General features: G+C 32.8%; 1 non-coding gene across 1 annotated transcript; it reads left to right on the plus strand.

Annotated features, from left to right (window-relative positions):
• The first annotated feature begins 7,737 nt into the window (after positions 1 to 7,737).
• Positions 7,738 to 7,844, plus strand: LOC149527489 (small nucleolar RNA R71). Its single transcript, XR_016350940.1, has one exon. It is a non-coding gene; the product is annotated as a small nucleolar RNA R71 (small nucleolar RNA).
• Positions 7,845 to 8,071: the final 227 nt, after the last annotated feature.

Genomic DNA, 8,071 nt, shown 5'->3' on the forward strand with positions numbered 1-8,071 from the left:
TAATCAATTAGAGCTACCGCTAACTATTTAGCCGAAGTCTGTTTGTCTTTTTGAATTTAAATAATAGAGGATAAAATAATGACTAGAAGTGCATCAGAGTTGTTTCTAATGGCAAAAAACTGTCTCCAACAAAAAAATCTGAGTCCCTAGGTATAAAAGAAGCTTCAACGGTCAAAGAAGGTAGATTTGAAGAGAAACGAGCTACTTGGAGCAAAAAGCCAAATATTCTTCACTAAAAACACTTGTTCTTCTTTCCAAATCCAAAAAAAAAATGTTTGAGCTTAATTGTAATCTATTTAGATTTGTAAAGGTACTTGGTTGTACTCCTTTTTCTTGGAAAATTAGAGTGTAGGAAGCACTCTAAGGCTTGTTGTAAAGGATTAGAGCTCGGGTTAGAAACTCACCTTGTAAAAGTTTAGTGGAAGTTGTTAATTCTACTAGTTTAATGAAGTTGGGTTGAAAATACTTAATTGGGAGATTAAGGTAGTGGACGTAGGTAAAGAGGACAGAACCACTATAAATAGCTTTGTATTGTCCACTTGTCTTTGCCTTTCCTTACTTGGTGTCTTTTAGCCACTTAAAGCTTTATATTTATTTTCCTCTACTCAGTTAAAAGCTTTATCTTACAAAAAGGGCTGCGCTTAAAATTTTAATGCTATTCACCCTCCTTTAGGACTCTATTAAGACCAATAAAAGGTTCAAAATTGGAAATAAATAAAAGGGTTAGGCTAATATGTGGTTAAAATGAAAAAGAAAAATAAGCTCAAAAGGGGTTACTAGGGATAAATATATATCAGGGTAGGCTTGAATGACTCAAATGTTCCAAAGATGGCCTATATCACTTCCTATCCTAAGTGCTATCTAATATTTTGCTTGAAGAGAGAATCAAACAAATCCTAGAATCTTTGACTTCACTATATTTTAATTAACATAAACTTTTTCTAAATCACAAGAAAATTCTAAGTAAAAGAATATAGTGCTCAAATTATTAGAAGTCACATTTTGCAATTAAGCTATCACAAGAATATTAACACAAATTTAAAATCATACCCATATTCTTCCCAAAAGCTAAAATCATAAAATAATCAAAATATCATCCTAGGATAGGAGCATCATAAGCAAAGTGTTAACTTATCTCCATTGTTTAAAAAAAATGTTTTAATTATAAAAGCTAGAAATTAGGACTATCTAAACATGAAAAATAATAAAGATAAGTAAATAAGGATAAATAAAGACCAACAACTTGAAAATGAAAAAAGGCACGTCTAAACTTAAAACTAAACATTATCCCCAATGTTTAAAGAAAATAAAAATAAAAATAAAATAAATCAAAATGAAAACAAAAATTCCTCTTTTAAAGTAGCCATAATAGTAAAACGGTCTAGATATCCTTTTCCTCCTTTTCCTTATCATCAGCTTTAGCCATAATGGTGGCATCAACCAGCAACATGGGGAAGTGCCCATATCCATGCCCACATGTTTTGCATAAGCTCGCATCATTTGCTTAATTACATTAAAGCACAATGAATGATGGCCATGCGAGTCTCAAGTCTCTCAATCCTTTGCACCATGAACAAAACTTGAGGACATGCTACTTAAGGTTTTATAGTCGATGAACTACCCCCAGTAGTTGAGGAGTCTTGTTGCATATATTTTTCCATTATTCCATGATTAATTAGACCCATAGGATAAAACAACTCTTCCTTAGAACCATATTCCACACTAGTGATTTTACATAATTTCATAATCAAAGAGGGAAATCAAATACCTTCATGAGGAGTATTAGTAGATCGAAGGATTGTGAAGAAGATCAAACGTCTAATATTAACTGCTTGACCAGTGAGAATACAATAAAGCAATACAGCTTGATCCTTAGTGATATCACTAACATGCTTAAGTGGAAGCAATCTAGTAGCAACAAAATAAAACCAACATTTGTAGGCACCATGAAGGTTATTGCTCTTAAAGGACACAGGTAATCCTTTAAACAATTTCCAATCCCCATTTCCCTTACACAAGTAATTAATTATCTCCTCATAATTCAGCTTTAGAGTAAAATGTTCATCCATCAAATCATTAGGAATTTCAAAGTAATTATTAATGGCATCAACAGTAAAAGGCACAAGTTTACCGTGAACAAGAACAAACCCATTTTGATGCTTTTTTGCATTAGCATAAAATTCTCTAACTATATGCATCACAAGTGCAAGAGGTTATTTATAGAATGTGGTCCACTACCAAGCAAGAATAATGGCATAAACATCTAGGAACTAACTTTCACTAATATCAAACCCTCTCTTATGCATTAGAGTTTTATAAACTACTTCCTCAATATATCTCTTTTTAGCATCAGGAGAAATAAATCTAGTCCTATCATAAGAACTCCTAGTACTGGCTCTAGCTCTTTTTAGTGCCATCTTTAATAAATTAAACTCCAAATAAATATCCAAAAATTAAAATTTAAATAAATATTTCAACAATTGATCACTAGGAACTATTAACTCAAGCAGTAAAAATCCCACAATTCATAATATCAAAAAGCATAATATTTCAAAAATCACCAATGTAGGGAAAGTATACTTACTTGAGTATTGAAGACCAAATGTTGAAAGGTTGAAGGCAAACAAAGTTTGTTTAGGATTTGATGAAGAAATTGTAGGGAGAAGGTGGAGAAAAAATTTTAAAGAGAGAAAGAGAGCAGGAGGCTAAAGAAGAAGAGGGCAAGGCAAAGAGGGTTATTTAGAAGGGCTTTTAAGGTTTTTCTCTTTTTTTTTTACCTGTATATCATAGGGTGCCACGGCACACCCCATAGGTGCTGTAATGTTGCTATGCTTATTGCCCCATGTTTTTCAAGCTTTAGGCACTGTGGCACTCTTCACCCCCTTGTTTGACGTACTTTACTTGTAGCATCACGGTGCTCTTTTTTTGATGCCGTAATGCTCTTTTTTTTTGTTTAGGGGGGACACCTACAAAAAATTTGTACATAATCATTAAATGAAAAAAAAAAGGTAGAAATAAATAAACTAAGTTAGAAAAACTTGGGTTGCCTCCTAAAAAGTGCTTTTTTATAGTCATTAGCTTGACTATCTGTGCCTTAAATCATATCCAAGAAATAAATTGAGGATGTTTGATGATCAATTTCACCTCCACAATAATGCCTCAATCTTTGCCCATTGACTTTGAACGTCAGACCATTGTTTGCCACTACTTCTATTGCTCCATATGGAAATACTTTAGTGGCTATGGATGGCTTAAACCACTTACTTTTGAGCTTTCTTGGAAACAATTTCAAGCAATAATTGTACAATAACATTTGTTGGCTAGGTGTTAAGTGACGTTCCGTTATCTTCTTGCCATGCCACTATTTTGTTTTCTCTTTATAGGGTTTGGCATTCTCATAGGCTTAGAGTCAAAATTCATTAAGTTCATTCAATTGCAAGTGCCTTTTCTCACCAGCCATTTGCATATCAAAATTCAACTTCTTAACAGCTTAGTAAGCATTATGCTCAAGTTCTACCAAGGGGTGACAAGCGTTACCAAAAACTAACTTGTGTGGAGACATTCTAATTGGAGTCTTGTAGGCTGTTTGATATGCCCAAAGTGCATAATCTAATATTCTTGCCTAATCTTTTCTTAAGGGACACATTATCTTCTCCAAAATTCTTTTAATTTCTTTATTGGATACCTTTGTTTGGCCACTTATTTGAGGATAGTAAGCAGTTGTAACTTTGTGTTTAACTCCATATTTTGCAAGAAATACATCTAAAAGCTCCTCATCACTTATGATTGCCCTTGGACTGCCAAATCGAGTGAAGATATTTTTCTTCATGAAATACATCACTACCTTGGAATCATTGGTAGGAAGAGCTGCTACTTCAACCCATTTGGAAACATAATCCATTACAACTAGGATGTATTTATTTTGCACAAAGATATGAAGAGACCCATGAAGTCAACTCCTAATACGTCGAAAATCTATTCTTCTAGGATGGTGTTGAAAGACATCTCTTGTCTCCTTGATATATTAGGAACTCTTTGACATCTGTCATAGTGTAAAACAAAATAGTTAGCATCTTTAAACAATGTAGACTAATACAAACTTGATTGAAGAACTTTAGTAGCAGTTTTGTTTCCTTCAAAGTGCCCTCCATAATCTGAAGAATGGCAATGCTGAAATATGCTTTGGAATTTTTCCTCTGGGACACACCTTCTAAGAATCTAGTGTTTGCAATGCTTAAAAAAGAAAGGCTCATCCCAAACAAAATTTTTAACATCATGAAAAAAAATATTTTTCTAATGAAAATTTAAATCAGGAGAAAGAATATTACTTACCAGGTAATTCACTAAAATCAGCATACCATGGATTTCTTACTAATTTGGAGAAGTTGTTCATCAAGAAAGTTTCCTTGATAAAGGTTGATTCGACACTTGAAGTTTCATTCTCCAATTTGAATAGGCAGTTTGTTAATTAGTTTTTGTCCATTTTCTATCACGAATCTCCAAGTTGAACTCTAGTAGTAGAAGAATCCATCTTATCAATCTTGGCTTAGAATCCTTCATGGTGATCAAATTCTTGATTGCTAAATAGTCTGTATAAACTATCACCTTTATGCAAGCAAGATAGGGGCAAAATTTATCAAAAGTAAAGGCTACAACTAAAAGTTTTTTTTCTGTTGTTATGTAATTCTTCTATCCCTCCTTCAAAGTTCTGCTAGCATAATAAATTGAATGAAAAAGTTTATTTTTCCTTTGACCTAAAACAACAACCACTGCATAATCACTTGCATCACATATGAGCTCAAAAGGGAGATTCCATTTTGAACTTATGATGATAGGTGCAGTAATTAATCTTTTCTTCAATTCATTAAATGCCTCAAGGAAATCATCATCAAATTTAAATGGCGCCTCTTTCTAAAAAAGGTTGCAAAATGGCTTTAAAATCTTTGAAAATTCCTTGTTAAATCTTTTATAAAACCGACCTAGAAAACTTTTGATACCTTTGATATTTGTTGGAAGTGGAAGCTTTTCAATGGTTTCAATTTTTGCCTGATCTACCTCAATGCTTCTTTTTGAAATTCTATGTCCAATAACAATGGCTTCTTGAACCATGAAGTGGCATTTTTATTCCCAATTTAGCACTAAATTTGTTTCCTCACATCTTTTGAGTAGTTTTGGCAAGATTCATAGGACAATCATAAAAAGTATTTCCAAAGATAGAAAAACCATCCATGAACACCTCCATATTCTTTTCCACCATGTCTATGAATATGGCCATCATGCATCTCTGGAAAGTTGTAAGGGCATTACATAATCCAAATAGCATTCTTTTAAAGGTAAAGGTACCATAGGGACATGTGAATGTAGTCTTTTCTTTATCTTCAAGGCCAATGGCAATTTGATTATACCCAGAATAGCCATCTAGGAAAAATAATATTCTTTACTAGCCAATCGATTTAGTATTTGATCAATGAAGGGAAGATGAAAGTGATCTTTTCTTATAGCTTTGTTAAGCTTGCAATAATCCATACAAACTCTCCACCCAATCACTATTCTTGTAGGAATCAGCTCATTATTATCGTTGTAGACCATAGTCATTCCTCGTTTCTTTAGTACATATTAAATTGGACTTACCTAGGTACCATAAGAGACTAGATAAATAATTTCAACATCTAGCCATTTAATGATTGCTTTCTTTACCACTTCTTTCATGATGGGATTGAGCCTTCTTTGATATTTAATGGTGGCCTTATGATCATATTTCAAAAATGTTTTATGCATACATATGGAAAAGCTAATTCCCTTAATATCTAAAATGGTCCATCCTATAGCTTTCTCGAATTCTCTAAGTGTCTTTATAAGCTTGTCCTCTTACAATTTAGTTAAAGAAGCATAAATAATAATGAGAAAAATGGAAGAGTTTCCACAAAAAGCATACCTCAAATGTGTTGGCAAAGGTTTAAGGTTCAGAATAGGTGGCACTTCAATAGAAGGCTTAGAATCTAGAATTAATGAAACTAACATCGAACAAATTAATGGTTAATTTTAAACCTTGAATGGGCATCTAACAAATTCAAATATTCCAAAAATTCAGGATCACCCCTATCATAATTAGCAACTAAACATGCTTCAAGTGGTTCACTAGGATATTCTTTTGAAAATTCCTTGTTTGTTAGACTACTTACCACATTCATAGAAAAACATTCTCCATAATCTATTAGAAATTTCAAAGCTTTAAAATATTAAATGTTACTTATTGATGTTGAACTCTCAATGTACGCTAACCTTTTTCCACATCAATTAAAGCTCTAGTTGTTGCCAAGAAAAGCGTTCTAAGGATGATTGGAATTTGCCTATCTTCCTCCATGTTAGGAATTATGAAATCAACGAGGAAAATAAATTTGTTAACTTTGACAAGAACATCTTCAATGATTCCCCTTGGATAGACATAAGGACGATAAGCTAATTATGGTGTGATAGAAGTTGGTTTGTATTCCCCTAAACCAAGTTTCTCAAATATTGATAATGGCATCAAATTGATTCTTACATCCAAATCACATAATGCTTTAGCAAAGAATAAATTACAAATAGTGCAAGGAATTGTAAAGCTACAAGGATCTTTAAGTTTTGGTGGCAATTTATTTTAGAGAATTGCACTATATTCTTCAGTCAAAGTAATAGTCTCAAGTTGACCTAATTTTCTTTTATTGGAAAGAATGTCATTTAAGAATTTAACATAACGTGGCATTTGTTCCAAGGCTTTTGCAAAAGGGATATTTATGTGGAGTTTCTTAAAGACATTGACAAATTTCTAAAACTGCTTTTCAACTTTTTGCTTTTTGCAATCTTTGTTGGAAGGATGGTGAAGGATAATTTTCTTGAGCCTTCTCTTGATTTTTAGGTTTCCTATCTTACTTCACAGCTTCTTTCTCAACAATTATCTCTTCATTATCCACATTCTCTTTTTATTCCATTTATTTTTCACTTACCTTTTAAACTTCTTCTCCATTCCTTAAAGTGATTACATTGCATTGTTTCTTAGCTTTGGGATTGGTTTAAGTATCACTTGGCAAGGCATCTTAGGGTTTATTATTAATGGAGCTAGCATGTTGTCTTATTTGAATCTCAAAATTGTGAATTAATGTTGCTTGATTTGGAATAATGGCATCATTCTTTTGTCATGTAAGCATTTGTCGTTGTCATGAATTAAATGAACATGTCCTGTGTAGTGGGCTTTTTCTCATGGATAGGAGGTCTTGCTTGAGGTGGAAATTGTAGGTCCATGGTTATTATTCGATGAGAAGTTTAGGTGGTTCCTCCAACCAAGATTATAGGTATTAAGAAAATGGGTTATTCTGTTGCTTGTTAAAGTTTTGAACAAACTGGATTGATTCAGGATTGGATGGAGATTGATCACCAGAATGGCTATCTCCACATAAATCACAAGTTATAAAGAAGTTTTGGATAGCATTAGCTCCCGTTGTATCAAATCTTTTTGTCAATGTAACTACTTTTGTAGTCAAATCATTTAATGCATCAATCTCATAAACACTAATGGTTTTTCTACAACCAATTCTTTTGAAAGGCCATTGGTAATTATTGGATCCCATCTTTTTCGACCAATTATAAGCTTCATTAGGATTTTTACCCATCAGTGCCTTACCAACATTGACATCAATTGTAGATTCGATTGAACTGACTAACCCATTATGAAATGTTTGAACTTGAAGCCATTGAGGAAACCATTGGTGTGGACATATTCTAAGCAAATCTTTAAATCTTTCCCAAACCTCATATAAAGATTCACCATCAAATTATGCAAATGAAGTTATATCATTCCCTAGCTTTGTAGTCTTTGCAAGTGAAAAAAATTTTGCTAAGAATTTTTGAGCCAAGTCCTCCCATGAAGTAATAGATCTACTGGACAGTGAAGTCAACCAACTCTTTGCCTTATCCCTTAGTGAAAAGGCAAAAAGTCTTAGTTTAATAGTGTCATTAGTCACCCCATTAATTTGAAAGTGTCACAGATTTTTAGAAAATTAACTAGATGGGAATTAAAATCATCATTGGGTAA

Source organism: Theobroma umbraticum, unplaced genomic scaffold (genome assembly GCF_002168275.2).
Source record: "Theobroma umbraticum cultivar Fairchild unplaced genomic scaffold, ASM216827v3 scaffold_56.0, whole genome shotgun sequence".
Taxonomy (NCBI): Eukaryota; Viridiplantae; Streptophyta; class Magnoliopsida; order Malvales; family Malvaceae; genus Theobroma; species Theobroma umbraticum.